Genomic DNA, 7,754 nt, shown 5'->3' with positions numbered 1-7,754 from the left:
TATATCGTCTTTCCTTCTATCTATCTATCTATCACTCTTTTCTATTCAATTAAATTCAAAATGGCTTTATTGGCATGACTGTGAATAATACAATATTGCCAAAGCAGAGGTTGTATGTAAAAATAAATAAATAAATAAATAAATAAAATAAAGATAAAACATTAATCAATAGTTTAAGGACAGTTAAACATCATAACATATTATAACATTCCTGAATGGTGGAAGATCACAGTGTTGACATAAAACTGAAGATCAATAACACGTCTACATACTGTATACACATAGAGTATATTCACACACATACAAGTACTGAGGGTTACTGTGATGAATCTATCACTCTATCTATAACTCATCTATCTATCTATCTATCTATCTATCTATCTATCTGTCTATCTATCTATCTATCTATCTATCGTCTTTCCTTCAATCTATCTATCGTCTTTCCTTCTATCTATCTATCTATCTATCTATCTATCTATCTATCTATCTATCTATCTATATATCTATCTATCGTCTTTCCTTCAATCTATCTATCGTCTTTCCTTCTATCTATCTACCTATCTATCTATCTATCCGTCATCCAGTTTTGCCTTGCAGCATGGGTGTGTTGACAGAAAGTTTGTTTCATCTCCACCCACTCAAGGTCACCCCTAAACACAGACACACCCATTTCCACTGCCAGCCTCACACACATTCAAACCTGTTCTATGCAACACCTGTGTGTGTGAAAGAGAGAGAGAGAGAGAGAGAGAGAGATCAGGAACGGACATTTTCACTAGTAGGGTACAAGAGGGTAAAAGGCTCCTTTATTTTTATTTTCTCCCAAAACCTCTAAAAAGCAACAAAAACCACCACAGCATTTTCCTAAACACCTATTTGTCACTATTCACTACAAAATAAGAGATCTTTGAGTTCAATGTATAAAGGTTGATTTTGAGGCATTTGATCTAAATTTTTTTGTTTATTTTTAAATGTTGCAAATTATGAAAATTCCTGAAATTTACACATTTATTTTGAGACAAAATACTTATTTATAATTTTTAATTTTGATCAAGATCATTAAAGCAAAAGTTTTTTAATAACTGACAGGATAGTATTTGGGGTAAAAAGCCCCCGTGTTGGAGCTGCTAAAGGCCCCTATAAAATACTTTTTTTTTCTAAAGTGGAGGGAATAGTTTTGTTCTGAAAATAATGTATTTCAAAGTCGGCTCACATTGACTCACAATCACAATGGATATTCATTTGTTTATTGAATACTTGAGATGTTATAAAATGACAAATGTGTTTGAAATTAACAGAAAATGCAGTTACAGATATAAAAATGTACAACTTTTACTAGATGAAATTCCATTTGTAATATCAAGAATAGGTATTGCCGCAAGTAATGGCGTAACTTTTGATATTATATATATATTTTTTTTTAACTTTAAACTGCTATTAACCCAAAAATCCATAGCATAGATAGAATGCATACATAGGCAAAAAATAATGTATTTTTATACTGGATACAATTAGATGTATATTCTTTGTGACACTACTTGTTTTATCAATGAAAACACATTTTAATTCTAATTTAGATTGTGTTTATTAGTTTGCCACGTTTTCACTTCAAGAAAAATAAACGAAACATAAAATATCCCATATCATTACTTTGAGGAGGTGATTATCTTTCAAACGAGTCCACACACAAGATACAGATACAATCAGATATATAGATCATTAGATAATCCACATGAAGCACAATGTTACATATGGCCACCAGGAGATGGCGCCAAATACATGAAACAGACTCAATGATGACTCAAATGACACAGAATGACACTCATTCTGTGAAATCTCATTACTAAAATCATGTCTGCATGCTATGCGAACCTTTAGTCATTGTTGTGTTTGCTTATGTACAGTTATTGTTTTATTTGTTTGGAGAGGCTTTTGGAGACATGGAGATGTTTTTGGACATTATGATAAATTATTTTTGTAATGTTATAACTTTTGATCGCTTTGTCGTATCAACACAAATTTTTTCTCAGATACAGTTGACATGATTGGGAACAAAACAGAAGCAGTTTTTTTGGAGCCACTTTATTTACACCCAGAAATATATAATGTCAAATAAGAAAAATAAGAAAACAAATGTTTGTTTTTTTGGCTCATATTTGGGTAATTTTTTTGTGTGATTTTTCAGTAGTTTCTTAGGCTGAGAGTCTCAGAATATATCATAATCTGTATCATTAAAAAAATTGACAAGTATTCTTTACAATGATACCAAACACTTGACACTCCTTATTTTTTTATTTATTTTGTTGAGTTATAAACCTTTAATTTTGGGAATGCCACTGAAACAGGAAATCTTTAAAAACACCTTCAGAGCTTAAAGGGTTAAACATTGATTGTATTTAATTGCATACATGGATAACATATCTGTTTTGACCTACATATGTAAACAAAGCTGGGGTATCAATATAAACACCATTTTGATATAAAAATAACTTTAACGGACAACGTTTATGTATGAATGCCTTTGGGAATGGCTGCAAATGCTTTTTAACAGGCTAATAAAGCTTCTTGATTGTGAGATAGAGAGAGAGAGAGAGAGAGAGAGAGAGACCTATCAGATGAACTGTACCACGATCAGCTTAGACTTTTTGGAGCAAAACACAAACACACAGTATCTCTCTCTCTCTCTCTCTCTCTCTCTCTCTCTCTCTCTCTCTCTCTCTCATTCTTTCCCAGAATAACAGTGAGGGTCTTTCTTGATTCACTTCCTGCTAAACGTAAAGCACGACTGCATCCTGAGTTTCCTGCACTGAAACAGAACTGACCAAACTTACTTCCAGAGGATATCTGCCCTTTTACACCATACCGTTCATTTATAGAGCTCAACAGTCTGGTCCCGGAAGTAAACATCCCATTCAATTTTAATGTGGTTGCTAGGGTGTTGTTAGGTAGTTTTGGGTGGTTGCACACCCCAAGGTCTCTGTGATATTCTGGTTTGTAGATATGGCTTGAGACCCGTTTCCATTTCACTCATTTGTTTGGTGTGAAGTGTAGTATGGGCATGTGTCTAATTTGCTTATCAAACTAGTCCAATTGGGATCATTTGCATTTTAGATCAACTGCACTGTCCTTGTCTTGGTATACTGTGTCAAGTCAAGTCAAATCAAATCATTTTTGTTTGTATAGTGCCTTTCACAACACACATCGTTTCAAAGCAGCTTTACAGAAAATCATGCATTAACAGAAAATGAAACTGTAAAATCTATAAAGTATTAGAGTCATCATTGAGTAGTTTGATTAAATACGATTTTGAAGTGTGTATAAAAATAAGTAATTAAATAATAATTGTATTTATAACCCCAGTGAGCAAGCCAAAGGTGACTGTGGCAAGGAACACAAAACTCCATAAGATGTTGGTGAATGGAGAAAAATAGCCTTGGGAGAAACCAGAATCACTGTGAGGGCCAGTGAGCTTGGTTGGAGCTGGATCCGGCCGGTTCTGGTGACCTCGGGATAGGAGTCCCGAGGTTGAAACATGGAAACAAATAGAATAATATTAGGTTAGGGAGACTATTCCATAGTTTAGGAGCCAAATAGGAAAAGGATCTCCTCCTTTTGTGGATTTTGATATTCTTGGAACTATTAACAGGCCAGAGTTTTGTGATCATAATGAACGTGATGGAATATAGCATGGTAGAAGGTCACTTAAGTACTGTGGAGCTAGAATATTCAAAGCTTTGTATGTAGTTAACAGAATTTTAAAATAAATATGAAATTTAACAGGTAGCCAATGTAACGATGATAAAATGGGGCTAATATGATCATATTTCTTGGTTCTAGTCAGCACACTAGGCAGATGCATTTTGAACCAATTGAAGTTTATTTATTAAACTTGCTGAACAGAATGCTGTCCTACAAACATTGGAAATTTGATTTTCAAATGACATATTGATATCAAATATAACACCTAAGTTCTTCGCTGTTGAAGATGACATAATAGTACATCCATCAAGAGTCAAATTATATTTTAGCTGCTTATTTTTAGAGGCTTTTGGTCCAATAATTAGTACCTCAGTTTTTTTGGAAATAAGTAGAAGGAAATTTCTGGCCATCCAATCTTTTATTTCATTAATTGACTCTGCTAATTAGGAGAATTGTGAAATGTCGTCGGGTTTCGAAGAAATATAAAGTTGGTATCGTCTGCATAACAGTGGGAACTTATTCCATGATTCCTGATTATATCTCCCTGTGGAAGCATGTATAAGGAGAAAAGCAGAGGCCCTAAAACTGATCCCTGTGGCGCTCCATACTTAACTTTTGTTTGATTTGACAATTCCTTATTTACACAGACAAAGTGGTAGCGGTCTGCTAAATAGGACCTAAACCCACAAAAATAACATAACTCTCCAGCCTATTCAAGAGAATATCATGATCTATCGTGTCGAAGGTAGCACTAAGATCTAAAAGCACTAGAAGAGAAATGGACCCCCGATCAGATGATAAGAGCAAGTCATTTGTAACTCTGATAAGTGCAGTCTCTGTACTGTAATGGGGCCTAAATCCTGACTGAAATTGTTCATATATTCTATTTCTCTATAGAAATGAACATAATTGGGAGGCCACAACCTTTTCTAGTATTTTCGACATAAACGGGAGATTATATAATTAGCCAATTCTCTAGGATCAATCTGTGGCTACTTAATAAGTGGTTTGATAACTGCCATTTTAAAGTTTCTTGGGACATGTCCTAAGGATAGTGAGGAGTTAATAATATTAAGAAGAGGTTCTGAGATTACAGGGAATACCTCTTTTAACAGCTTAGTTGGTATTGAATCTAACATACATGTTGTTGCTTTTGATGTTTCAATAAGTTTTGTTAGCTCTTCATGACATATGACTGTGAAGGATTGAAGTTGCACGTGAGGAAAATTATAAGACACTGTTTTCTGAGGTGCTGTGACAGATGATTGCATAATTCCAATTTTATTTCTGATTATTTCAATTTTATCAGTAAAGAAATTCATGAAGTCATTACTATTGTGCTGCGACAGAATATCTGATTCAGTTGAGGATTTAGCCACAGTACTGAATAAACACCTAGGATTGTTGTGGTTATTTTCTATGGGTTTGCTAAAATATGCTGACCTGGCAGCTTTTAGTGCCTGTCGTTAGCTACAGACACTATCCTTCCATGCACTGGGAAATACCTCTAATTTTGTATTCTTCCACTTGCGCTCCATTTTACGAGCTGTGTACCATGGTGCGGGGCTATTTTATTTTTATTTCCTTTAATCTAAGGGGGGCGACACTATCAAGAGTGCTAGAGATGACTGTATTTATATTTTATATTATTTCATCAAGTTCTTCTAGACTTTGGGGCTTACTGAGTGTATGAGATAGATCTGGAAGATTATTAGTGAAGCTATCTTTAGTGGTCGAAAGAATTGTTCTACCTGAATGATAGCGTGGTGTAGATTGAGTAACATTAGCTGATCGCAGCATACAAGAGACGAGGTAATGATCTGAGATGTCATAGCAATGAGTTGGTCCTGTCACTCCAAGCGAGTTGAGAATATCGATAAATGCCAATCGCAATATGTCATTTTCATTATCTATGTGAATGTTTAAGTCACCAGCAATTAAATCTCTATCTACAGTAACTACTAGATCTGATAGAAAATTTGCTAATTCACCAAGGAAATCAGAATAAGGCCCGGGTGATCTATATACTGTAGCAAGGGCAAAAGATGACAGAGATTTCTTATTTGCATCTGACAGTGCTACATTAAACATTATTAGTTCAAAAGACTTAAACTTGTATCCTGTCCTCTGAGTAACACCAAAAATGTCACTGTAAATTGTAGCAACACCTCCTCTTCGACCCTTCAGACGAGGCTTATGTTTATAACAATAACCTGGGGGAGCAGATTCATTTAAACTAATATATTCATCCGGTTTAAGCCAGGTTTCAGTCAAACAGAGTGCATCTAAACTATGATCTGTAATAACTTCATTTACAATTAGTGCTTTGGTTGAAAGAGATCTAATGTTTTGTAGCCCTATCTTTATATGATGTTTATTTTCAATTTTTTTGATTTTTTTCAAAAAGATATCAAATTTTTTCTAAATGATTTAGTGAGAATTTTGTGTTTGGTAGTTTGGGGAACAGACACAGTCTCTATATGATATCTAGGTGATACAGTCTCTAAATGTTGTAGTTTATGTGACCTGTGTGACACCTCAATGCAGCTAGCAGATGTTCGGATTACCCATTTTGTCTGCTTCCTGACCTGGGCCCCAGTTAGTCAAATACTATCACTATTAAGACTATGAGCCAAATTACTAGAGAGGAGAGCGGCACCTTCCCTGGAGGGATGGAGTCCATCTCTCTTTAGCAGGTCAGGTCAACCCCAAAAACTCTTCCAACTGTCTATAAATCCTATGCTATTCTCCAGACACCACTCAGACATCCAGCCGTTCAGTGACACTAATCTACTATAAACCTCGTCAGGGGGCCAGAGCATATTACAGTGTCTGACATCGTTTTTGCAAGTTCAAACACCTCTTTAAAATTATCTCTAGTGATTTCTGACTGGCGAGGCCAGACATCATTAGTGCCGACATGAATAACGATTTTAGAAAATCTACATTTAGCATTATCCAGCACTTGTACATTTTATCTGATGTCAGATGCTCTGGCACCTGAAATGCATTTAACGATGGTGGTAGGAGTCTCTATTTCCACGTTCCTTACAATAGAATCACCAGTGACCAAGGCTTTTTCAACATGATTCTCAGTGGGTGCATCACTGAGTGGGGAGAATCGATTGGAAACCCTAACAGGAACGGGAGAGAGGTGTCGCTTTGCTGAGCGAGTATGCCGCCGAGACGTCACCCAAACGCCCTGCTGTGGGGGCTCTACACAGAACCAAAGTGTGTGTGTGTTGCTCGCTGGACTGTCCGCATCCGAAACAGTATCTACCGGCTTCTCTTTCTCACTGACGTCCACTAGCATTCGGATGCGTGTCTCTAACTCATTAATCTTCTCCATCAGCCTGACTAATTCCTTACATTTATCACATATGAATCCCTCATGGCTGACAGAAGAAGTTATAGTAAACATGTGACATGTAATGCCGGAAGCAATAATATGAGCGGATGCCATGACTTACCGCAATTGTTTGTTGTTGTTGGTTGTTCCTGAGTGTCGAGGGTTTGAGATCGATGTGAATCCCTCACACAATTGTTATTGCTATGGTTGTCCTTGATAAGCGGTGCTTTGAGATCGATGCAATAATCAGTGTAACACAGAGGGTGCATGCTGTAAAATGCACGCAGTTTAATCGCAATAAAAATAGAAAGCGGATTCACATGTTAAAATGCACGCAGAAAACAGATAGATAAGCGATGTTAAAAAAGCTAGCAAAACAATGTTTATACATCAAGAATACACATTTAACTAAGAGAAACATAGGAAGACCTCCATGCAAGCACTTGGTTTACATGTATTGCATTCAGTTTGTACTCATATTTTAGTGCATTGTGACACATTAGAACAAAACCAAATATAAACCGTTGAATGGATGCAATATCTAGTGTTGTTTTCAGATGCATTATCTCTGCTCTAAGTGGGTTTATAGATCTCGTGAGGTTGTATTGGTCTAGAAATCTCCTTCAAATCCATTCAAATTGTGTCTTGAGTCATTGTAATCCTTTTATTATTCGGATTACTCTACACAAAAGGAAGGGATTTGTAA

The sequence above is a fragment of the Myxocyprinus asiaticus genome, chromosome 19 (genome assembly GCF_019703515.2).
Source record: "Myxocyprinus asiaticus isolate MX2 ecotype Aquarium Trade chromosome 19, UBuf_Myxa_2, whole genome shotgun sequence".
Classification (NCBI taxonomy): Eukaryota; Metazoa; Chordata; class Actinopteri; order Cypriniformes; family Catostomidae; genus Myxocyprinus; species Myxocyprinus asiaticus.
Note: the sequence above shows the minus strand (reverse complement) of the source record.